The 26,891-nt window shown below is 43.5% G+C and overlaps 1 long non-coding RNA gene across 1 annotated transcript; it reads right to left on the bottom strand.

Annotated features, from left to right (window-relative positions):
* Positions 1-1,102: 1,102 nt before the first annotated feature.
* On the bottom strand, positions 1,103-26,891 carry LOC140201307 (uncharacterized). The gene is made up of 3 exons (XR_011886836.1): positions 26,718-26,891; positions 17,764-17,888; positions 1,103-1,274 (listed from the first exon to the last, which is right to left on the bottom strand). It is a non-coding gene; the product is annotated as an uncharacterized lncRNA (long non-coding RNA).

The following is a 26,891-nucleotide window of genomic DNA, read 5'->3' as shown; positions in this document are numbered from 1 at the left end:
CGAATGTTGAAAGACCTTGATAGAGTAGACGTGGAGAGAATGTTTCCCGTGGTTGGGGAGTCAAGGACCAGAGGACGCAGATTCAGAATAGAGGGCTGTTCTTTCAGAATGGAGATGAGGAAGGAATTTCTTTAGCCAGGGAGTGGTGAATCTGTGGAATTTGTTGCCACAGGAGGCTGTGGAGGCCAAGTCTTTGGATATATTTAAGGCAGAGGTTGATAGGTTCCTGATTAGTCAGAGGGCATGAAAGGTTACAGGGAGAAGGCAGGAGATTGGGGCTGAGAGGGAATTGGATCAGCCATGATAAAATGGCAGCGCAGACTCAATGGGCCAAATGGCCTAATTCTGCTCCTATGTCTTATGATCTTATCTTATGGTCTTTAACTATGGTACAAAAATGTTACAATACTAAACCAAATATTCTCACTAGGTGAGCCAACGGTAAATAATGATGGGTTAATGAGGTGCCATCCTATACACAAAGGAAGTAAGTAAAATTGTGGCCATAGAATAAAGGATCTGTTCTGTTGTTGTTCCTTCAAATTTCCTTTGGCAGTCAAAATGGAACGTGTAGTTTTGGTATTAAAAGCTGATAAAACAGGAGATGACAATGCATTGAATGCTACTGATGTGCATAAAAGTCTGAGGCTAAAGTGAAAATAGCAACCAACTTCTGAAACCAAACAGCAACATTGCAGACTAATGTGTGAAACTGATAAAGCCAAGCAGAATTATAGACGATTGTGTAAATTGTTGTTCAAATCCAGCTGTGACGAGTGGAACTGCAGATTGTTACCTGAGTGAAACTGTGGACTAGCTTGGATAATGGAACACCTGAAAAGTATAGCTTCATGCCCTAAAGTCACTTGGCCCTTGAAGGTCCAGGATCTCATCAGTCACTTGCAGAGGCTTCAGGTGGGATCAGTGGGATGCTAACTACCACTAATCCATGTTAACCCTTTTGTTCCCTGGGAGTTACATGGTTATAATGAAATACGTACTGAGAGCAGTGTTAAATTTCTAATTCAACATTAAGCTTTTCTTTAATTTCCAATTTCTCAATGCAAAAACAGTTTGACTGACACTTAAAATCACTCATCAGTTCAATGCAACAGGCACACAATACTGGAGGAACTCATCCGGCAGGAAGTGAACAGTCGACGTTTTGGGCTGAGACCCCTCTTCATCAGTTCATTGTCTGATGTTGCATATGGGCCAGGCTCAAGGTGACTTCTTGTGCTTCTTCCAGCTGCAGATCCCTCTGCCTTGCAAACCTGAAAAAGGAGCAATTTTATTTTGCATTACAAGTTAGCCACCTTTGATGATTCTATTGATGACCTTCACAGTACATTCCCCCCTCCCCCTCCCCCCCCCCAAGAAAGGAGACCTGCAATACAAACGAGAAACAAGTCCTTTCTTGTGTCTGGAGCCAACTCCCCTTCAGGCAACAGATTGCCTACACCAGAGATTGATTTATCGTGAATAACAGTTTAATTGATGGTACACAGGAGAACTCTTCAAAGGCACAACCCTGTGATTGCTATCTCATTTGAGTCCTTGCACACAGATCCCATTATACACTCATCATGTTTCAGTTTAGTATCTGTGTATCAAGGTCACCCCTGCAGAAGTTACCTTCCTGCCTTTTGATTGTAACCACATCATTAACATCTATTTCTACAGACGTTTGCCTGCTCCTTCTAAACATTATGGCCACTGTGAGAGCAAATTTCTCTGCAGAAGCACTGTACAACCCTCTGGTTTCCCTGAAAACGAAAGCAAGTGTTCCTGTCCTTTGTTGCCAAGAGATACTACATTTTTTACACTCTCAGGTTTCCATGGTTACTTGGTTTGTTGAGAAAAATAACCCTTAATACAAAAGTGAGAAGGCCCTGAAGATAAGGAAACTGAACAGGAGTAACCATCTACCCTTGACTGGAACAGCCTATAAGAAGTAGTGGATATAGCCCACGGCTTCACAGGTAAAGCTCTCTCCACCATGAAGCATATCTAAATGGAGAGCTGCAACAAGAAAGCAACATTCATCACGGACCCACCAACCCTTCCCCGCACCCAGGACATGCTCTCTTTTCTCGCTGCTGTCATCAGGAAGGAGGCACAGGGGCCTCAGGAACAGTTATTACCCCTCAACTTCAAGCTCCTAAACCAGAAGGGCTCACTTCTCTCACCCAAACACTGAACTGTCCCCACAATGTATGGACTCACTTTCAAGGACTCTTCATCTTAATATTCTCACTATTTATTACTTAATTATTTTATTTTTTTAAATTATTATTTGCACAGTTTGTTGTCAAAACCCAGAACTTTCAACAGCTAGAAGGACAAGTAAACAAAAGCATGGGGACACCATCATCTGGAAAATGCCCTTCGAGCCACACATTGTCCATACTTTGAAATATATTGCCATTTCTTCACCATCATTGGCTCGAATTTCAAGAGCTCCCTCTCTAACAACGTACTGGGTCTGCCCACACTTCAGAAACAAGAGAAAACAAAAATCCAATTTCCCCCGGGATCAATAAAGTATGACTATGACTATGACATTGACTATGAAAACCTGTAGATGCTGGAAATCTAAGCAACACACACAAAGCAGACTGTACTTTTTTCATGGAAGCTGCCTGGCCCGCTGAGTTCCTCCAGCATTTTGTGTGTGTTGCCCAACTTCAGCACTGCAGCGTAGTGGGAAGGATGCTCACCACTACAGTACCACCTTCTCAAGGACAACCTGGGATGAACAATGAGATACTGGCTCAGCTTGTGGACCCTCGTATGATAAATGGGAACTCTTGATCTCTCAACTTACTTGGTTGTGGCTCTTGCACCTTACTTGTCTATCTGCAACGCACTTTCACTGGCACTGTAGCACTCTATTCTGCATCCTGTTATTGCTTTTCCCTTTGTACAAGCTCAATGTATTTATGTTTGTAAGGATCCACATGGATGAATGGAAACTGGGGAATTATAGACCGGTTAGCCTAACATCGGTGGTGGAGAAAATGCTAGAGTCAGTTATCAAAGATGTGGTAACAGCACATTTGGAAAGCGGTGAAATCATCGGTCAAAGTGAGCATGGATTTGTGAAAGGAAAATCATGTCTGACGAATCTCATAGAATTTTTTGAGGATGTAACTAGTAGAGTGGATAGGGGAGAACCAGTGGATGTGGTATATTTGGATTTTCAAAAGGCTTTTGACAAGGTCCCACACAGGAGATTAGTGTACAAACTTAAAGCACACGGTATTGGGGGTATGGTATTGATGTGGATAGAGAATTGGTTGGCAGACAGGAAGCAAAGAGTGGGAATAAACAGGACCTTTTCAGAATGGCAGGCAGTGACTAGTGGGGTACCGCAAGGCTCAGTACTGGGACCCCAGTTGTTTACAATATATATTAATGACTTAGACGAGGGAATTAAATGCAGCATCTCCAAGTTTGCAGATGACACGAAGCTGGGCGGCAGTGTTAGCTGTGAGGAGGATGCTGAGGATGCAGGGTGACTTGGATAGGTTAGGTGAGTGGGCAAATTCATGGCAGATGCAATTTAATGTGGATAAATGTGAAGTTATCCACTTTGGTGGCAAAAACAGGAAAACAGATTATTATCTGAATGGTGGCCGATTAGGAAAAGGGGAGGTGCAACGAAACCTGGGTGTCATTGTACACCAGTTATTGAAAGTGGGCATACAGGTACAGCAGGCAGTGAAAAAGGCGAATGGTATACTGGCATTCATAGCAAGAGAATTCGAGTACAGGAGCAGGGAGGTACTACTGCAGTTGTACAAGGCCTTAGTGAGATCACACCTGGAGTATTGTGTGCAGTTTTGGTCCCCTAACTTGAGGAAAGCCATTCTTGCCTAGAGGAAGTACAAAGAAGGTTCACCAGATTGATTCCTGGGATGGCAGGACTTTCATATGAAGAAAGGCTGGATCGACTAGGCTTATACTCGCTGGAATTTAGAAGATTGAGGGGTGATCTTATTGAAACGTATAAAATTCTAAAGGGATTGGACAGGCTAGATGCAGGAAGATTGTTCCCGATGTTGGGGAAGTCCAGAACGAGGGGTCACAGTTTAAGGATAAAGGGGAAGCCTTTTAGGACCGAGATGAGGAAAAACTTCTTCACACGGAGAGTGGTGAATCTGTGAAATTCTCTGCCACAGGAAACAGTTGAGGCCAGTTCATTGGCTTTATTTAAGAGGGCGTTGTGGTTAAAGGGGAGGTGTGGCGAGAAGGCAGGTACAGGGTTCTGAGTTGGATGATCAGCCATGATCATACTGAATGGCGGTTCAGGCTCGAAGGGTCGAATGGCCTACTCCTGCACCTATTTTCTATGTTTCTATGTTTCTATGAAACACTGTACCTCCATATAGGCGACAACAGTAAACCTGTGAAGCCTGCATAGCTTGAGTATATAAGAGAAAGACATGGTTGAAGCCACAGTTATGGCCCCTATAGCTCTGCACAATAACGCTCACCTATCCAAAACAACTTCATGATCCCCAGTGACACATAGAGATCAAAATTCAACAGAATTCAAAATCCCACACCAATATATAAAAACGGTACATTTAAGTATCAAAAAGAGATAATCTGCCGATGCTGAACATCCATGCAACAGACACAAAATGCTGAAGGATCTCGGCCTGAAACGTCGACTGTACTTTTTTACATAGATGCTACCTGGCCTGCTGAGCTCCTCCAGCATTTTGTGTGTGTTACATTTAAGTATGTTTGGCTGTGAGACAACTAATGAAACAATCTTATAACACTTGATTCAGGAGTAGCCCAAATTGACAGAGATATCAAAGGCTCTCAAAAGTGGTGAACTTCGCCCTGGTTGCTGGATGAACAATAATTAGGTTTTGTAAGCAAGAAACATCCTGCTGGAGGTAATCAGAATATCAAGTAACATTTGTGTCATTGTTTCAGGGTCAAAAGCTTACATCAATACTAAGAGTTTTGAGGGGAGGGAAGGTAACCAGTATAAAGAGGAGAGGAGTGTGGTGAGACAAGGGCTAGAGGTGAGTGAGAAGGGGTGAAAGGTGATGAGTGATTGAGGCAGGTAGGAGGAAGGGAGCGGTGGAGTTGGCAGAGCGAGCCAGGTGAATGATAGGGGACAGACAAAGAATAAAGAGGCAAATGGAATTAGGTGGGGGGGGGGAGAGTGAAGGTAGAAATAGCTCACAGGGTGATAATCTGGGACACAAAGGCTTCAGCGCTTGAATCCGATAAGTAAAGAAGGTGATAATGGGAATCATTAGATGAGAGGTGAGTGTCCTTTGCCTCGCCAATCTCCTCTTTGTACTGACATTGGAAAATGTTCAAAGGAGGTTCACAAAAATGATTCCGGGAATGAAAAGCATGTCATATGAGGAGTGTTTGATGGCCAAGGGCCTGTACTCGCTTGAATTTAGAAGAAGGATCTCATTACCTACCAAATGTTGAAAGGCCTAGATAGAGTGGATGAGGACAGTATGTTTTCTATAGTTGGGTGTCTAGGACCAGTGGGCATAACCTCCCATGTCCATTTAGAACGGAGATAAGGAGGAATTTCTTTAGCTGTGGATCTGTGGAATTCATTGCTGCAGACGGCTGTGGAGGTCAAATCACTGAGTATATTTAAAGCAGAGGTTGATAGGTTCTTGATTAGTCAGGGTGTGAAAGGTTACGGGACAAAGGCAGGAGAATGGAGCTGAGAGGAAAATAGATCAGCCATGATGAAATGGCAGGGCAGACTCGATGGGCCAAAAGGCTTAATTCTTCTCCTATGTCTTATAGTTTTATGTACTAGCTATCTGCACTTTTAGTCCTGATGCAATATTTCAATCTGAAACATAGACAATTGACCCTCCCCACTCCTTGTTGATGTTGTTCAATCTGCTGAGTTCCTCCAGCAGATTGTTTATTGCTCCAGATTCAAGTATGTGCAGTTTCTTGTGTCTCCATCAAGGATCATAACATTGCCAAAGGGAGTGGACTAAAATATTACTTAAAATCTCTACAATTTCATTAAACAATAAGTTGACTATTGGAAAACAACATATGTCTCGATTTTTCATAATTTAAAAAGTACCCTGCTTTCCTTCCCTGAGTGTAATCATCTCACATATTATATTCCATCTACCACGTCCTTTCCCGGTTAGTAAGTTTAGCCATATTCAGTTTACCCTGAAGCCTTTTTGTATCCAGTATTCTCTGTGTATTATGAGCACCATGACTGAGCAATTCATAGTTGGATTAATGCACGTTTAAATGAAGATAGTTTATCCAATCCCACTACTTGGAAAGGAGGGAAAGTAAAACAGGGTCTCATAGGCCAGTTAGCCTGACATCAGAAGTGGGAAAATGTAAGAGCATCTTGGAAAGAGCAATAGAATAGACTTTTTGACAAGATTCCACATAAGAGATTTGTGTGCAGAATTATAATACATTAGGTTGAGGATGATGGAAGGAGAACAAGTAGACAGATATTAAACAGTAGCATGGGTTTATTTCCAAGTGGCCTGATGTGGCTGTTGAGGTACAAAAGGTTTCATTGCTCTACAATGACTGCTGTCACAGGAAAGCAGCATCACCGTGAAGCATCCCCAGCATCCTGGCCACTCTGACTTCTCACAGCTGCAATCGGGAAGGACGTACAGGGGCCTTAGGTCCCACACACTTCTCGCATACTTCTCACTTAGGTCCCACACACTTCTCACTTCCCACATACTTCTCAACCGTGAGGCTGCTGAACCAGAGTGGATACATTCACTCACCTCACACGGTACTCATTCCACACCTATGCACTCACTTTCAAGCACTCATGTTCTCACTATTATTACTTGTTTATTTATTTTTTTATATATATTTGCACAATTCGTTGACTTTTGCACATTGGTTGTTTGCCTCTCTCCATTGTGTGCAGTTCTTCATTGACTCTGTTGTGTTCCTTTGCACTTACTGTGCATGCCCGCAAGCAAGTGGATCTCATGGTGACATATACATATGTACCATGATAATAATTTATTTTAAGTTTTGTTTTGAACCTGAGTTATTCACAGATTTAGACGAGGGAATCAGATATAGCATCTCTAAGTTTGTGGGTGACACAGAAGTTGGATGAGGGTGGAGAAGGAAGAGGAGAGTCTCCAATGCGATTTGGAGTGGTTGAATGAGTGTTTATTGCGTGGGTAGTAGGCAGCCGTCAATCCCAGGGCTCATGGGTTTGCGCCTCTGGTGGACTGTGTCCTCTCCAGGGCACAAGCCTGGGCGGGGAGGTTTGAAGAACCGGCTGTTGCCCATGCAGTGGGATCCCCCTCTCCACGTCACTGATGTAGTCCAAGGGAAGGGCAAGCACCGATACAGCTTGGCACCAGTATTATCTCAGAGGTTGCCAGAGTGAAGTTGTAAACAACATCAAACTGCCTTAGGGACCCCAGCTCCAGATTTCTTCCTCAGGGTTTACTCCTGAAGCCTTACCCATGGGTGGGTATGGCCACAAGGCAGCGTTGGTTTAAAATCAGAGATTTCCTTCTCCCGGGAGGTTGCCATCCAAGGCTGATGAGCCCCACCTGCCCAAAGCAACCGGTTTTGAGGTGCCAGTGGTCCACCTTTGCCCCTTCTCTTGTCGGTAGAAACAGTTCTGCCGAGCCTAGTAGCTAAGCCACACGTGAAGGCCAAGGGTTGGACTTGGTTGTCAGAGGCTGTTAGAGTCACACACCATTTGGAACACTTTATAGGTAGTGGGAGCTTATCCCCACCACCATCCCAGATATCCCACCCTACAAAAGCTCATTTCAGGGAGGTAGCACCCCTGCCCCCCGCCCCCCCACGGTCGACCTCCGAGGGTGTATGTAATACTTTGTTTAGTGATTTTGTCTAATCTGTAAACCAAGTTGGGTATATGCAGAAAATGTGACATTAAAATATGTGCTTATATTATATTATCATGTTTATTCTATTACAACTTTAAGCAAGTCTACAGGGAGTTTGGCCTCATCACATAGGACATCAAAAGCGTAGCTCCTTAGCAGCCAGCCAGCTAGTTTAAATAACGTTAGCCATGCTAATGAACGAATGACACCTGTTAAACTCACCTCAACATGTCTTTTACATTTTAACCCACCATGGGCAATAGAAAAGTCACTGTTGCAAACAGTGCAGCGAGCAACACTGTCATTATTTTTGAGGTCGACTGTAAAGCCCGCCCACAGAGAAAACTGATAGGTCTACTTAGCAGGGGTCCGCAATCGTTTTTGCACCGCAGACCGGTTTAATATTGACAATATTCTTGCGGACCAGTCGACTGGGGGCGGGGGTGTTAGTCACAACCAGAATATAGGTGATAAGTCAATCGCATCATAATATTTTAAGTAACATTTGGATATTAAACACACAGTGCATATTTTCCCCATATGAACACATAAAATCATTGCAACACACCAATATCGCTGAATCAGTGGGAGCCCTGGGCTTGTTTTCCTGCAACAAGACAGTCCCATCGAGGGGTGAGGGGAGACAGAGATACTTGAAAGGGGTTCCTTGTGTCCAATCTATTCCGCAATTTATTTTTCCTTGCATTCATTGCAGAAAATTCCGCTTCACAGAGATATGTTGGAAATGGAAGCAACGTTTTCAGTGCTTCCGTGGCTATCTCAGGATATTCAGCCTTGACTTTGACCCAGAATGCCGGCAGAGATGTTAAGTCAAACATACTTTTCAGTCCACCGTCATTTGCAAGCTCGAGGAGTTGATCTTTTTCCCGCGCTGACACGGATGATTCACCGGGGACATTCACAAATGGGTCACGGACCCATTCCTTTACACGTCTTGGGTCACTGATGACCTTGCGTGCATTAAAATTCAACAGTGCGTGACAGGGAATGAGGAAAGGCGCAGCTGACTCATATCGTTTAATATTGCCAAATCATATAGTTTCCTCATGGCCTGGTGGTGGGGACCACTCTTAGCAGGAAGAGAGGCCAATCAGGATGCTTGGTCTCCTTCTCAAAAAATCTATTTCCAGGATATTGTATATAATTTCCGGGTGTCAGGGAGCCACTAACGATATGCGGGAGACTCCCGGAACTTCCAGGAGAGGTGGGATTTCTGCCATCCTCAGCTGTGACAACCTATTGCATGGATACGTGCAGCATAATTTGGATAACGTGAAGTTACTCACTTTATGGGAGGGCAGATTGTTACCTACCTGGCAACAGATTAGGAAAGAGAGTCACAATGAGAACTAGGTACCCTTGTGTATCAGTGGATGAAAGTAAGCATGAAAATGCAGCAGGCAATTAAGCAGTGCACACGAAATGCTGAAGGAACTGGACAGATCAGGCAGCATCTATGGAGTGGAATGAACAGTCGACGTTTGATTGAGAGCCTTCATCAGATTTCCCTCCATAGATGCTGCCTCACTTGCTGAGCTCCTCTAGAATCTTATGTGTGTTGCTCAAAAATTGTATCATCTGCAGAATCCCTTGTGTTTAGGCAATTAAGTAAGATAATTTGAGCACAGAAACAAGAAAGTTTTTTTATTGCAATCCTTCAGGGCCCTTGACGAGAATAGACCTTGTGTACTGAGTGGAGGCTTGGCTTTCTTATGCATGGACAGATATTCTTGCAATGCAGAGAGTTCATTGGAAAGGTTCACTATACTGACTCCTGGGATGGCAGGACTGATGTATTAAGAGAGACTGGAATGATTGGGCTAATATTCTTTGGAGCTTATGAGAATGAAAGGAGACATGAAACTTAATGGGACTGGGCAGACTAGATTGAAGGAAGGATATTCCTGATACTGGACACATCCAGAATGAATGGCCACAGGATAAGGGATAGTCATTTAGGATTGAGATAAGGAAAATTGTCTTCCCTTGAAGAACTGTGAACCCATGGAATTGTCCACCACAAAAAAATGTCAAGGCCAATTCACTAAAAATATTCAAGCAGATGTCCGGTATCGTTCAAATGGCTAAATGGCATCAATGGATCTGGGGTTGAGAGGGTGAACAGCTTTAAGTTCCTCGGCAAAAACATCACTGAGGATCTCATGTGGTCTGTAGATACTGGCTGTGTGGTGAAAAAGGCACAACAGCACCTCTTTCACCTCAAGACGGTTGAAGAAGTTTGGTATGGCCTATCAAGTTCTAAGAACTTTCTATAGGGGCACAATCAAGAACATCCTGACTGGCTGCATCACTGCCTGATATGGGAACTGGACTTCCCTCAGTCGCAGGACTCTGCAGAGAGTGGTGTGGACAGCCCAGTGCATCTGTAGATGTGAACTTACCACGATTCAGGACATTTACAAGGACAGGTGTGTAAAAACGGTCCAAGGGATCATTGGAGACCCGAGTCACCCTAACCACAAACTGTTCCAGCTGCTACCATCTGGGAAATGGTACCGCAGCATAAAAGCCAGGACCAACAGGCTCCGGGGCAGCTTCTTCCACCAGGCCATCAGACTGATTAATTCATACTGACACAACTATTTCTATGTTATATTGACTATCCTATTGTACATAATATTTGTTATAAATTACTATAATTGCACATTACACATTTAGACGAAGGCGTAACGTAAAAATTTTTACTCCTCATGTATTTGAAGAATGCAAGTAATAAAGTCAATTCAATTCAACAACCCAAAGGTTATTTTTCTGTGGGCATATTTAGCAAATCTATAGAACTGTAACTATAGGGCTGGCAGGCAGGTGGAGCAATGACATCGGTGCTGGACCCAGGAACAGAGGTTCCTGGGTTTGAAACCAGTCGGGTCCACTCCCGAGTACGCCTTCCATCCGTGCCGGGTTGAGTGTCGAGATCGCAACTCGACCTCGTAAAGTAAAGGGAAAATACTGCAAAAAAATGTCTGTGTGAGGAGTGGTGCGCCACACAGTCTCTCTCCCTCTCTCTCTCTCGTTCCGCGCCTTGTAAAAAGCCATGAAAAAGACATCATCACAGACGCACGCACGCACACGCAGATGCACAGACTCGCACGCACGCAGGCATTGCCAAAAAAAAAGAACTGTAACTATAAACAGGATCTGTAAACTGTAAACAACCTGTGCAAACACAGATAACAAAAATGAATAGCAATAAATACTGAGCATGAAATAAAGAGATCAAAACAGAAACAGGACATTGAATTGGATGATCAGTCTTGATAATGATATTTATACTCCTCTTATCCATTGTCTGGTGTTTTCTCAGAGCAGAAGAACTGCAGATGCCGAATATTAATACTGTGTCTGTTATCACAGTCTGTGATGAGAGCAAAGGGTTAATAACTCAGGTTAATCAATGAGTCTATATTAGAACCTCAGTTATTTTTATTTTTGATAAGTTCTATTTTTTCTCTCTCTGTAGAGCTTTTCATAATATTCCTCCTTGTAGGAAACAGAAGGAAAAGTCTGGATTTGCAAATGTGCATTTTTTGCTCCTTTCAGTTCAAAAGGCTGATCTTGATTCATCTCAGAATGTTTTCCTCAGATTCACAGTACCGACTAAACTGTTCTGATAAGCAAGTTTCTTTGTGTATCATAGAATTTCTTTTCCATAATCACCTCAGCTATGTTCAAGAAGATAAACCAAATTCTACTTGTTTATTCAATTCTAATTGGGTTCTTGCCCAACCAAAACCTTACAGATAATACTACAATGCAAACAACGATCTGTTTGCAGGGTTTTCCACAAATGAACTAGATTAATAAGTCATAAACCATAAAATACAGAACTCTCAACTAGTGAACAGAAATTCTAATTTTGCTTTAATTAGATAAATTTGGTTTAACAAGCAAAATTAGAATATCAACTCTCTAAGTGGACATTTGTCTAATGATTTCAGAGGTTTAAACTTTAAAACTGCAATTATTAGCTTCTTTTTGTCTACATAAAGTTTCAATGATATTGATGGTTATTGCTATGACTTCATGACACTCATTGAAACAAAATTTAGAAATACACATTTAACAGCACACACAAAATGCTGGAGGAACTCAGCAGGGCAGGCAGCATTTACGGAAAACAGTACAGTCAACACTTCAGGCCTAAACTCTTTGGCAGGACTTTTACTCCAGTCCTGCCAATGGGTCTCGGCCCGAAACGTCGACTGTACTTTATTCCATAGACAGTTCTTGGCCTGCTGAGTTCCTCCAGCGTTTTGTGTGTGTTGCTTGTATTTCCAACGTCTGCAGATTTTCTCTTGTTTGAGATACGTATTTAATGTGGTTTGCAATTGGAATATCTCAATATGATCACCAACCTCACTCCTAGTACTTGCCCCTTTGTTTTCCATAACTATATTATGATTAGACATTTGATTAGTTCCCACATAATGCTGATAATTTCCAGAACTACCTTTCCTAACTGTTTCTGTCATGGAAACAATTTGATGATTCAGGTCAGGTCACTGACCAAAATGTTAAATGCTTCTTTCCACTTATGCTGTCTAGCCTGCAAATTATTTCCAGCGCATTCTGGATTTATTTCAGATTGCTAGAAACAGCATTTTGTTCTTTATCTATTTACTTCAGTTCAAGACTTTCAGTAATTTATTGCATTACGAGACCTTACATCATGAGAGAAAACAATATTATCAGCATTATTATGTCATCAGGGCAATTTTAATAAGTTACTGCTGGTTAGTGATGGAATCCCACCACTCTTAACACCACTAATAAATAAATCAGACTCCAAAGTCTTGTTTTCCTCTGCAAATTGGTTTCCGTGGCTTTTGCATTTCTCTTTTCACGTGTTCACAGGTGGCCTCCAGCTTCCTTGAACGGCAGACAGACTAGTGATGCTGGTGATAAAGTTCAATTGCACTCTTCCTGTCACGTGCAGAACTGGACACAGGACTTGACCTGTGACCAAACTAACGTTACGTAAAGAAGCAACACGCACAAAATGCTGGAGGAACTCAGCAGGCCAGGCAGCTCCTATGGAAAAGAGTAGTTGACGTTTCAGGCGAAACCCTTCAGCAGGACAGGAGAAAAAAGGCTGAGGAGTAGATTTAAAAGGTGGGAGGAAGGGAGAGAGAAGTACAAGGTGGTAAATGAAACCTGAAGGGGGAGGGATAAAGTAAAGAGCTGGGAAGTTGATTGGTGAAAGAGACAGAAGGCCATGGAAGGAAAAAAAGGGAGGGAGGAGCATCAGAGGGAGGCGATAGGTGGGCAAGGAAATAGAGTGAGAGAGGGAAAAGGGGATGGGGATGGTAATGGTAAAGGGGAGGAGGGTGGGGGGCATACCAGAAGTTTGAGAAATCGATATTTATGACATCAGGTTGGAGGCAACCCAAACAGAACATAAGGCGTTGCTCCTCCAACCTAAGTGTGGGCTCATCACAACAGTGGAGGAGGCCATGGTTAGACATATCAGAATGGGAATCGGACGTGGAATTCCTCCACCAGGAAAGCCTCAAAGCTCTTTGTTTCTTTCTGGACACCAGACCTAACCAGTTTCCCACCACCACCACTCTCCTCCGGCTAGCAGAACTTGTCCTCACTCTAAATAATTTCTCCTTTGGCTACTCCCACTTCCCACAAACAAAAGGGCACTCGCATGGGTCCCAGCTACGCCTGCCTGTTTGTCAGCGACATTGAACAGGCTACGCCTATGCTGATGACCGCCCCACACTTATCCACTGCTACATTGACGACTGCATTGGTGCTGCTTCCTGCACCCATGCTGAACTTGTCAACTTCATCCACTTTGCCTCCAACTTCCACCCTGCCCTCAAATTTACCTGGTCCATTTCTGACACCTCCCTCCCCTTTCTTGATCTCACTGTCTCAATTTCCGGAGACAGCTTATCCAGATCTATTTTAAACCTACAGATCCTCACATCTACCTGGACAATACCTCTTCACACCCTGTTACTTGTAAAAACACCATCCTCTACCATCAATTCCTACGTCTCTGCCTCATCTGTTCTCAGGATGAGGCTTTTCAATCTAGAATGAAAGAGATGCCCTCTTTCTTCACAGAAAAGGGCTTCCCGTCTCCTCCATGATCAACGCTGCCCTCAACCAGATCTCTTCCATTTCACACACATCTGTTCATACCCCATCTTTCCGCCATCCCACAAGGACAGGGTTCCTCTTGTCCTCACCTACCACCCCACCAGTACGTAATTCTCCAAAACTTCCGCCATCTCCAACAGGACATCTTTCCCTCCCTCCCACTTCCTGCTTTCTGCAGGGATTCCTCCATATATGACTCCCTTGTCCACTTTGCCCTCCCCACTGATCTCCCTCCTAGCACCTATCCTCGCAAACAGAACAAGTGCTACCCTTGTCTCTACACCTCCTCCCTCACTACCATTCAGGGCCCTAAACAGTCCTTCCAGGTGAGGCGACACTTCACCTGCAAGTCTGATGGGGTCATATACTGTGTCTGGTGCTCCCGGTATAGCCTCCTGTATATCGCTGAGACCCAACGTAGATTGGGAGACTGCTTCGCCGAGCACCCATGCTCCATCCACCAGAAAAAGTGGGATCTCCCAGTGGCCACCAATTTTAATTCCACTTCCCATTCCCATTTCAATATGTCTATCCATGCCCTCCTCCACTGTCGTGATGAGACCACACTTAGGTTGGAGGAACAACACCTTATTTTCTGTTTCGGTAGCTTCCAACCTGAAGACATGAACATTGATTTCTCAGACTTCCAGTAATGTGCCCACCCCCCTTTCCTTCACCATCTTCCATCCCCTTTTTCCCCTCTCACCTTATCTCCTTGCCCGCCCATCACCTCCCTCTGACGCTCCTCCCGCCTTTTCTTTCTTCCACGGCCTTCTGCCTCTTTCACCAATCAACTTCCCAGCTCTTTACTTCATCCGCCCCCCCTTCAGGTTTTACCTATCACCTTGTGTTTCTCCATCCCCTGTCCCCACCTTTTCAATCTACTCCTCAGCATTTTTTCCTCCAGCCCTGCCAAAGGCTTTCAGCCCGAAACGTTGACTGCACTTTTTCCCATAGATATTGGCTGGCCTGTTGAGTTCCTCCAGCATTTTGTGTGTGTTGCTTGGAGCTGTTTTAAGCCCCATATCTAACAAAGGATGCATTGGCACTGGAGAAAGTACAGAGGAGGTTTTCGAGAATGATCCCAGGAATGAAAGGGTTAACATGAGGAGTGTTTGATGGCCCCACAGACAGCTGTGGAGGCCAAGTCATTGAGTATACTTGAAATGGAGGTTGATAGGTTCTTGATCAGTAAAGTTGTCAAAGTTTACAGGGAGAAGGCAGGAGAATGAAGTTGAGAGGGATAATAAATCAAACATGATCAAATGGCAGAGCAGACTTGACGGGCCAAGTAGACTAATTCTGCTCCTATGTCTCATGAATCATAAGGTTTCATATGTTATATGAAGTCAAATATTGTTTTTGCATTCTTTACCACCTTATCCAACTGTGTAGCAATCTTCTAGGATTCTAGGACACGTAAATAAGGTCCTTTTGTTCCTAAGTATTTCCAAGGAACCTATTGTTCACTGTATACATCCTAACTTTATGAGATACATCATCTCACATTCTTTAGGATTAAATTCCACATGCCATTTCTCTGACCATTTTATCAGCTGTTTACCGATTATTATATAGCCAAAGACTACCCTTCTCACAATCAATAATAACTACTAATCTTCACGTCATCATCAGATGTACTAATCATGCAGTGATATGCAAAAGTTTAGGCACCCTGGTCAAAATTTCTGTTACTGTGAATAGTTAAACGAGTAGAAGATGAACTGGTCTCCAAAAGTCATAAAGTTAAAGATGAAACATTCTGTTCAATATTTTATTATTATTGTATTATTTTTGTTTTGTACAATTTTAGAGTGAAAAAAAGGAAAGGAACACCATGCAAAAGATTGGGCACCCCAAGAGATTTGAGCTCTCAGATAACTTTCACCAAGGTCTCAGATGTTAAATAGCTTGTTAGGGCTATGGCTTGTTCACAGTCATTGTTAGAAAGGCCAGGTGATGCAAATTTCAAAGCTTTATAAATACCCTGACTCTTTAAACCTTGTCCCAACAATCAGCAGCCATGGGCTCCTCTAAGCAGCTACCTAGCACTCTGAAAATTAAAACAAATGATGCCCACAAAGCAGGAGAAGGCTATAGGAAGATAGCAAAGCGTTTTCAGGTAGCCGTTTCCTCAATTTGTAATGTATTTAAGAAATGGCAGTTAACAGGAAGGGTGGAGGTCAAGTTGAGGTCTGGAAGACCAAGATAACTTTCCGAGAGAACAGCTTGTAGGATTGCTGGAAAGGCAAATCAAAACCCCTGTTTGACTGCAAAAGACCTTCAGGAAGATTTAGCAGACTCTGGAATGGTGGTGCACTGTTCTACTGTGCAGCGACACCAGCACAAATATGACCTTCATAGAAGAGTCATCAGAAGAAAACCTTTCCTGCGTCCTCACCACAAAATTCAGCGTCAGAGGTTTGGAAAGGAACATCTAAACAAGCCTGATACATTTTGGAAACAAGTCCTGTGGACTGATGAAGTTAAAATAGAACTATTTGGCCGCAATGAGCAAAGGTATGTTTGGAGGAAAAAGGATACAGAATTTCATGAAAAGAACATCCCTCCAGCTGTTAAGCATGGGGGTAGATCGATTATGCTTTGGGCTTGTGTTGCAGCCAATGGCATGGGGAACATTTCACTAGTAGAGGGAAGAATGAATTCAATTAAATACCAGCAAATTCTGGAAGCAAACATCACACAGTTTGTAAAAAAGCTGAAGATAAAAATGAGGATGGCTTCTACAACAGGATAACGAGCCTCAGCTCACCTCAAAATCCACAATGGACTACCTCAAGAGGCGCAAGCTGAAGGTTTTGCCATGGCCCTCACAGTCCCCCGACCTAAACATCATTGAAAATCAGTGGATAGACCTCAAAAGAGCAGTGCATGCAAGACGGCCCAAGAATGTCACACAACTAGAAGCCTTTTGCAAGGAAGAATGGGCAAAAATCCCCCAAACAAGAATTGAAAGACTCTTAGCTGGCTACAGAAAGTGTTTACAAGCTGTGATACTTGCCAAAGGGGGTGTTACTAAGTACCGACCACGCAGGGTGCCCAAACTTTTGCTTCAGGCCCTTTTCCTTTTTTGTTATTTTGAAACTGTAAAAGATGGAAATTAAAAAGTAATCTTACTTAAAATATTAAAGAAATGTGTCATCTTTAACTTTATGCCTTTTGGAAATCAGTTCATCTTTTACTCGCTTAGCTATTCACAATAACAGAAATTTTGACCAGGAGTGCCCAATCTTTTGCATACCACTGTATCTTTAACATTCACATCCAGATGTTTAATGTATATAACAAATATTGACATGTGATACACCACTGGTTCCTGTCATCTAATTGTAAAAACAACCTTCAAAGGTACATTTAATGTCAGAGAAAGGTATACAATATACATCCTGAAATGCTTTTTCTTCGCAACCATCCACGAAAACGGAGGAGTGCCCCAAAGAATGAATGACAAAGTCCACCCCCCCAGCTTCCCTCCCTCCTGCACGTAAGCGGCAGCAAGCAACAATCCCTCTTTGAGTGCCCCAAAGAGGTATCTCTGTTCCACAGCAAGAGGGGATACATAACAAACAACTCGCTGGTTTACGATGTTAGAAGTCCGTTGTGTCACCTTTTCTGAGCATTGTGCCCAAAGGTCTTGGGTCTCTGTGCACACAGCCTCAGATCTTGCATTTCCCACGATACACTGGTCTTCTGCTCAGGCACTGACCTCCAATCCTGCCGTCTCCAGAGCCACGAAAACTCAGTCCTCCGAAGGTGAGCAGAGCTCTTAGGCCGGCCCTATGGCATGCCGAACGACGGCCAGTTGTGAAACCTCGAGAGTGGATCCCATTCCTGCAAAGAACCATAGTCAGCATTCATCCATCATCCTATGGTCCCCTCACCAAGACAGCTTTGGATCCAATTTGTCAATCCTATCTTGAAATCATCTTACATGTGAGACATTGTCAAAGATCTCACAAAATTTTACCTGCTGTCTTTCTTGAATAAAAATACTACATTTGCTGTATTCCAGTTATCTGGCAACTCTTGTAAGGCGAGAGAATATTTGAAAATTCCTGTATGGTCTCTGACAATCACCTTCCTTGCCATCCACAGCAACCTGAGACACACCTCATCACATCCAGGGGATTTATCCACCCCTAAGCCTGCTAAGAAATTAAATTGTCTTGTCCTTGACAATGGCAATTTGTTTGAAAATTCTACCATCCCTTCCCTAAATTAGAATTACACAGCATGTAAACAGGCCCTTTGTTCAAACCTGTCCATGATCACTGTCCCATCTGCCTGTTAGGACCATAGCTTTCTAAACTTCTCTTAACTATGTACTTATCTAGATGGCTTTTCAATGTTGTTAATGTGCCCACCGTAATCACTATTGCCAGATGCACAACACCCTTTGACTGAAAAAATAGTAAGCCTTTGCACTCTTACTTAAAGCACCTACTCTGTGGAAAAAGACTGCACTTTCTACCTGTCTATGCCCTTCATGATCTTTTATATACCTTTTATATTATTTATTCAGTGCAGTGATTCACATACTCACAAAAAACAGAAACCACTTGGACATTGCTACTCTTGGGGACTTAAGGCCTTTGCCGTCAGAACTTGAACCAGATATTTCAACTCTTGCCCAAAACCATCAAGCTCAAGGATCACATTGATATCGAAGCTGCTGCACAGTGTACATGTAGGCTAGGTTCAAAGACAAATTAAATTTAAAGCAGAATCATTTTTCTCATGTTAGCATTTGGTAGACATGCTTTTACACTCTGGAGACACTGGAAAGTACATCATAGTGCCCAAGTATGAAGGTGCTTTGGGGGGGGGGGGGGGCGTTGGACTACCGTTCTGCATTTCTGTATTTGTTCTGTATTTCATTTAAATATATAATTTGTTACTCAGGTAAACAGTAGTTTGTTTTTTTATATATACCTTTTTAGCCTATTTGCAGCTAAATGGCATAGCCGCTTAGTTGGACCAAATTGTACTGGTTCTAATGTGTCCCAATTCACCGGAATCCACTGTCAAGTCACCCACCGCTCCATCTCCTATATTCCAGACAACTGCTCCTTGTATCTCAGGCCCCCATGTCCAGGCTCCAACTATGATGTCTTTCTACACATGGAATACAGATGAGAGGCTTTCAGTTAAGACAAAAGACCATAAGACACAGGAGCAGAATTAGGCCATTCAGCCTGCTCTGCCATTTGATCATAGCTAACTTCCGTCTCAACCCCATTCTCCTGCCTTCTCCCCATAACCTTTGATGTCTTTATTAATCAAGAACCTATCAAACTCCACTTCAAATAACTACAATGGTTTTCCCTCCACAGCTGTCCATGGCAATGAATTCCACAGATTTACCATCCTCTGGCTAAAGTTCCTTCTCATCCATGTTCTAAAGCAGTGATTCCCAACCGTTTTTTGGCCACAGCCCCCTTAGGAGCTCTTCTCAAGTTCCAGGGCCCCCCGTTCAAACAGGGATACAACACAAACAGATAGACAGAAAATCATTTATTATTGAACACCAAGAAAACTTGAACATTCCGACATACTGAACAAAACTTAAAAAAAGACTGTATGAATTTAAACATCTATCAGGCCTAATGCGATCCTTGAGCTTTGTGCTTTTCTGCAAGTTTCACGATACCAGGCTCCAAATTAGACAATGACAGTCGGAGGTCACCTCTTGTTGCGATATCAATTCTGTTCCTGGATTTTGTCAAGGAAACTACCTTGCAGAATCCGCTCTCAACCAAATATGTTGAGGGAAAGGCAATAAAAAATCTTTGGGCTTTTTCCCACAGTGTTGGAAATTTATTCGGCAGATCACTCTTGATCCAAAAAACTTTTTGAAACTGACTGAACTGATGACGTGCAATTATGTCATTCTGAAGATCAATCAAACTCTCTTGAATTTCCGCCTCATCTTGGGTGGGTTGAACTTCAAATGGATTCAAAATCCAATCTGGGATATCGAGGTTTAACAGGTCATTAAACCTTTCTTGCATATCCTTGTGTATCTGCTTGAGATGTTTCACATAAATGGTAAGGTCATCGTCCTTCAGTGCCTCTGCGATTGTCTTCAGGTCTGGAAATTGTAAAAATTCCTGACGTCCCATATTGTGGCAATAGACTTCGAGTTTCTTAAGGAAAGAAACAATGGCTTCCTTACAATCTACGAGGTTACTGTTTTTGGCCTGTGAAGTCTTGTTTAACAAATTAAGTTTCTGTAAGATATCTGCCAGATAAAATATGTCTACCTTAGCATCAACGAGTCTTTCTCCATGCTCTTTATCAGACATGAAGGAAACTGGTGTCCCAGAGTGTAATAAAACGTTGAAGACAGTTTCCCTTGGAAAGCCACCTCACCTCGGTATGCAGCAGCAGCATCCAGAAGTCTTCATCATTTTCTTCACACAGCTGCCAGAAAAGACAATCCTGAAGGGCATGGGATTTGATGAAGTTTACAGCCTTTACAACAACTGAGGTGCCCTCCTAAGTGCTCCTAGGTGCTCCTAAGTGCTACTAGGTGCTCCCTGTGAATGACAGAAGGTATAACTCTTTTTAGATGGGCGATGAATCCTCCGTATCAACCAACCACAGAAGTGGCACCATCAGTTACACAAGCAATTATATTCTATTATATGCTATTTTTTTTCTAGCTAAATTGACAACATTGACTGGGAAATGGTTTAGGAAGGCTGCCTAAACGTTTTTGACTTGGGAATAAGCGCGCAAAATACAGATACATTACTGACAAAAGATACTGTCACCTGGAGCCAGGGATTTTTTTTTGGTGACTTCATATGCAGTAATAAACACTTTTCACAACCTACCTTAACGTATAATATATCCAAACCCATATACTTTAAAGTTACTAGGCTAAAAAAGGCCTAGCAAGACAAGCTGATCTTCAGAGAATGACGTATGGCGATAATGGATGCGAGAACCCTTGACTGAATACGTTGACCCGGTGCAGACTGATTCACGACTGACTCTGAAGTGAGACTGTGTGGGAGGATCTTAAGCAATGAATTAACCAGGTGCGCCAAATTTAAACGGTGTGTTGGAAAGATTATTATAAATAGGAGGGAAACTATTGATTCCAATGAAGGTTGCTGCTTGGGTATTTCATCGGTTCAGTTACCAGGGCCCCCATAAACTCTTGAGGCTCCCCTTCTCACAGTTTTCAGTCAGTGGCCCCCTTCAAATGTGCCAGGGCCCCCAAGGGGGTCATATGGCCCCCATTGAGAATGGCTGTTCTAAAGGACATCCTTCATTTCTGGGGCTATGCCCTCTCCATGTTCACTCTATATAAGCTCTTCAATATTCACTATGTTTGAATAAGATGCCTCCTCCCTCTTTCTTCTGGGCTCCAACGAGTACAGGCCCGGAACTGTCAAATCAAAGGTAAGTCCTCACTTTGTGACATTAAATCAAATTTAAGTCCTCAACTACATCCTCGGGTTCTACGCACAAATTGCTACTTTGGTTCTTAGTAGATCTTACTCTTTCCCTGAACACCTGTTACTGTTATAAAGTTACAAAATAATTTGTGATTTTCCTTAATCTTGATGGTGGTGCCATTTCTCCCTCCTAACTACTTTATTTAAGTGACCTCTTCCCCCTTTGCATTCCAGTAGGTCTCACCATTTCCCAATTGGCTCAGTTTTACTTTATGTTTGTCTGTTCCTCACCCTCTATCCCAGTCCTATTCAGTTTCCCATTCTGCTGTCAAATTATCTTAACCCCTCACCACCAGCTTCAGCAAAATTTCATGTAATGATTCAAATTTAGGTGTATCCTGTCCAGCTTGTACAGAATCCGACTTCCCCAATAAAGATCCCGAGCACTCTCTCCTGCACATCCTTTTCAGCGACACCTGCATCTGACCTTATTCCTATATTCCTATTCTTATTCCTATATGCATGGAGGCATGGCACAGGAAGTAATCCAGAAATTATAACCTCAGAGGTCTTTATTTCTGCTAAATAGCTCCCCAAATTCAAGTTGCAGGGCCTCTCATTCCTCATTTTAGTACTAATATGAACAACAAATTCAATCTCTCTATCCTTCTCCACTAGGATGACCTGCAACCATTCCTTGCCATCACTGACCTGGAGAGAACACGTTTGTGCATTCACATCTATGCCTGAAGAAGTGTTTCTAAGTACCCCTCACTAAAAGTCAAGTACAGTACCACTGTTGCCCATGTACTCTTGCGCCTTCACCCTTATACAACTGAGCCACCAACAATGCCTCGAACTTGGAGCAGATTAATAACATAATAATTCAATCGTAAACACGAGGAATTCTGCAGATGCTGGAAATTCAAGCAACACACATCAAAGTTGCTGGTGAACGCAGCAGGCCAGGCAGCATCTCTAGGAAGAGGTACAGTCGATGTTTCGGGCCAAGACCCTTCGTCAGGACTAACTGAAGGAAGAGCTAGTAAGAGATTTTAAAGTAGGAGGGGGAGTGGGAGATCCAAAATGATAGGAGAAGACAGGAGGGGGAGGGATGGAGCCAAGAGCTGGACAGGTGACTGGCAAAAGGGATATGAGAGGATCATGGGACAGGAGGCCCAGGGAGAAGGAAAAGGGGGAAGGGGGGAAAAACCCAGAGGATGGGCAAGGGGTATAGTCAGAGGGACAGAGGGAGAAAAAGGAGAGAGAGAGAAAGAATGTGTGTATATAAATAAATAACGGATGGGGTACAAGGGGGAGGTGGGGCATTAGCAGAAATTAGAGAAGTCCATGTTCATGCCATCAAGTTGGAGGCTACCCAGACGGAATATAAGGTGTTGTTCCTCCAACCTGAGTGTGGCTTCATCTTTACAGTAGAGGAGGCCGTGGATAGACATATCAGAATGGGAATGGGATGTGGAATTAAAATGTGTGGCCACTGGGAGATCCTGCTTTCTCTGGAGGACAGAGCGTAGGTATTCAGCAAAACGATCTCCCAGTCTGCGTCAGGTCTCACAGAAGGCCACATCGGGAGCACCAGACACAGTATATCACCCCAGCCGACTCACAGGTGAAGTGTTACCTCACCTGGAAGGACTGTCTGGGGCCCTGAATGGAAGGAAGGGAGGAAGTGTAAGGGTATGTTTAGCACTTGTTCCGCTTACAAGGATAAGTGCCAGGAGAGAGATCAGTGGGGAGGGATGGAAGGGACAAATGGACAAGGGAGTCGCTTAGGGAGCAATCCCTGCGGAAAGCAGAGAGCAGGGGGAGGGAAAGATGTGCTTAATGGTGGGATCCCATTGGAGGTGGCGGAAGTTATGGAGAATAATATGTTGGACTCAGAGGCTGGTGGGGTGGTAAGTGAGGACCAGGGGAACCCTATTCCTAGTGGGGTGATGGAAGGATGGAGAGAGAGCAGATGTGCATGAAATGGGGGAGATGCGTTTGTGCAGAGTTGATGGTGGAGGAAGGGAAGCCTGTTTCTTTAAAAATGGAGGACATCTCCCTCGTCCTGGAATGAAAAGCCTCATCCTGAGAGCAGATGCGGCGGAGACGGAGGAATTGCGAGAAGGGGATGGCATTTTTTAATAATTCAATCCATTATTTTCCAACATGAACAAACAGTTCTGGAATGAGATGCACTCTAAGGCTTTTAGGACCGATTAGAGATAAAGGTGGGAAGATGTGCTTGGAGGCTGTGGAAGTGAGTGAGGTCCTCAATGAATACTTCTCTTCAGTATTCACCAATGAGAGGGAACTTGATGACAGTGAGGACAATATGAGTGAGGTTGATGTTCTGGAGCATATTGATATTAAGGGAGAGGAGGTGTTAGAGTTGTTAAAATACTTTAGGACGGATAAGTCCTTGGGGCCTGATGGAATATTCCCCAGGCTGCTCCACGAGGCAAGGGAAGAGATTGCTGAGCCTCCAGCTATGATATTTATGTCCTCATTGTCCACGGGAATGGTACCGGAAGATTGGAGGGTGGCGAATGTTGTCCCCTTGTTCAAAAAAGGTAGTAGAGATAGTCCGGGTAATTATAGACCAGTGAGCTTTATGTCTGTCGTGGGAATGCTGTTGGAAAAGATCCTTAGGGATAGGATCGATGGGCATTTAGAGAATCATGGTCTGATCAGGGACAGTCAGCATGGCTTTGTGAAGGGCAGATCGTGTCTAACAAGCCTGATAGAGTTCTTTGAGGAGATGACCAAGCATATAGATGAGGGTAGTGCAGTGGATGTGATCTATATGGATTTTAGTAAGGCATTTGACAAGGTTCCACATGGTAGGCTTATTCAGAAAGTCAGAAGGCATGGGATCCAGGGAAGTTTGGCCAGGTGGATTCAGAATTGGCTTGCCTGCAGAAAGCAGAGGGTCGTGGTGGAGGGAGTACATTCGGATTGGAGGGTTGTGACTAGTGGTGTCCCACAAGGATCGGTTCTGGGACCTCTACTATTTGTGATTTTTATTAACGACCTGAACGTGGTGGTAGTAGGATGGGTTGGCAAGTTTGCAGACGACACAAAGGTTGGTGGTGTTGTGGATAGTGTAGAGGATTGTCGAAGATTGCAGAGAGACATTGATAAGATGCAGAAGCCAGCTGAGAAGTGGCAGATGGAATTCAACCTGGAGAAGTGTGAGGTGGTGCTTTGGAAGGACAAACTCCAAGGCAGAGTACAAAGTAAATGGCAGGATACTTGGTAGTGTGGAGGAGCAGAGGGATCTGGGGGTACGTGTCCACAGATCCCTGAAAGTTGCCTCACAGGTAGACAGGGTAGTTAAGAAAGCTTATGGGGTGTTAGGTTTCATAAGCCGAGGGATAGAGTTTAAGAGTCGTGAGGTAATAATGCAGCTCTATAAAACACTGGTTAGGCCACACTTGGAGTACTGTGTCCAGTTCTGATCGCCTCAATAGAGGAAGGATGTGGATGCATTGGAAAGGGTACAGAGGAGATTTACCAGGATGCTGCCTGGTTTAGAGAGTATGCATTATGATCAGAGATTAAGGGCTAGGGCTTTACCCTTTGGAGAGAAGGAGGATGAGAGGAGATACGATAGAGATATACAAGATATTAAGAGGAATAGATAAGAGTGGAGAGCCAGTGCCTCTTCCCCAGGGCACCACTGCTCAATGCAAGAGGACATGGCTTTAAGGTAAGGGGTGGGAAGTTCAAGGGGGATATTAGAGGAAGGTTTTTTTACTCAGAGTGGTTGGTGCGTGGAATGCACTGCCCGAGTCAGATACACTAGTGAAGTTCAAGAGACTACTAGACAGGAGGAATTTAAGGTAGGGGGGGTTATATGGGAGGCAAGGTTTGAGGGTCAGCACAACATTGTGGGCCGAAGGGCCTGTACTGTGCAGTACTATTGTATGTTCTGCGCCTGGCTACCTCTCTTTATTGGTGCATATTCTATCGATGATTTATACAACCAATATACTCAAAACAATGAGATTTTAACACCTGTTTAAATAGCATTAGCATTTAAGTGTTGCCAAGCATCAGTGTTCTTACTCCACAAGAGCAACCTATTCTACAGAATATTTCTATCATTGACAAAAGGACTGCAGATGCTGGAATCTGGAGCAAAAAAAAAGCTGCTCGGAAAAATTCAGCAAGTCAAGCAGCTTTTGTGGGGGCAAAACCCCCCCATAAATCAGTGAATTGTTTTCACAAAATACTCTGCAGATGCTGGGGTCAAAGCAACATGCACAACACACTGGAGGAACTCAGCAGCTCGTACTGTAGATTGCTGCTCGACCTGCTGAGTTCCTCCAGCGTGTTGAGCGAATTGTTTTGTTATGTCTCCCCTCTCGCTGAGAAACGGGGACACCTCTTTTCCCCTTATTAAGGAGAGATGTGGTATGTCAAACTACCGGGTGAATGAGTAGACTTTGGGGTACTGCAAGTCTATATCTTTATTGATGCTTTGCTGCACACGTGAGTGCTCAGTGGAGGGGGGGGTGCAGATGCTTTTTTGCTGGTGGGGAGGGGGGGTCATTGCCTTGCTGCTGCTTGTGCATGGGAGGGGGGAACTGAGGGGTTCTGTCATTTTTTCTTTGGGGCATTCCTCTGTTTTTATGGATGTTTGTGAAGAAAGAGAATTTCAGGATGCATATTGTATACATTTCTCTTACATTAAATGTACCTATTGAAAAAATATGCAAATCCACTGAGTTCCTCCAGTAACACACACAAAAAATGCTGAACGCAGGCCAGGCAGCATCTATAGGAAGAGGTACAGTCGACATTTCCAGCCGAGACCCTTCGTCAGGATGAAGGGTCTTGGCCCGAAACGTGACTGTACCTCTTCCTCTTGATGCTGTCTGGCCTGCTGCGTTCAGATAGTCATATTTTATTGATCCCGAGGGTAATTGGGTTTCGTTAGAGTTGCACCAACGAAGAAGAGTATAAATATAGCAATATAAAACCATAAATAATTAAATAATACGTAAATTATGTAAATCACCAGCATTTTTTAAATGTGTGTTGCTTGAATTTCCAGATTCTGCAGATTTTCTCCTGTTTGAGTTCCTCTAGTATAACTTTACCTAGTGCATTTTTCTGTTTCTTTCAAACCTGGGGAAGTTTCACGAAACAATATCCAGACATATTGTGTCTCCGTCTGCAAAACCAGACAGAGTTTTAACTTGTGATCCCCAATGATTTTAAACATTTAATGGGGCAATACCTCGTATTGGTTTTCACCGTGACTGGCATTACTTGATGCTAATTGCTCCGTAAACCTGCGGTGTTCCGTTTGCGAGGACAGAATAAGTTGCTCCAGATGGCAGTGGCCTTGGAGTTTGTAATTATTTTTTTAGATTTAGACGTACTCAGTTCCTCCCGTGCCCTCCTCCTTTGT

This window comes from Mobula birostris, chromosome 8, assembly GCF_030028105.1.
Source record: "Mobula birostris isolate sMobBir1 chromosome 8, sMobBir1.hap1, whole genome shotgun sequence".
NCBI lineage: Eukaryota > Metazoa > Chordata > Chondrichthyes > Myliobatiformes > Myliobatidae > Mobula > Mobula birostris.
The sequence above is the reverse complement of the archived record's forward strand: the minus strand, read 5'-3'. Positions and strand labels throughout refer to the sequence as shown.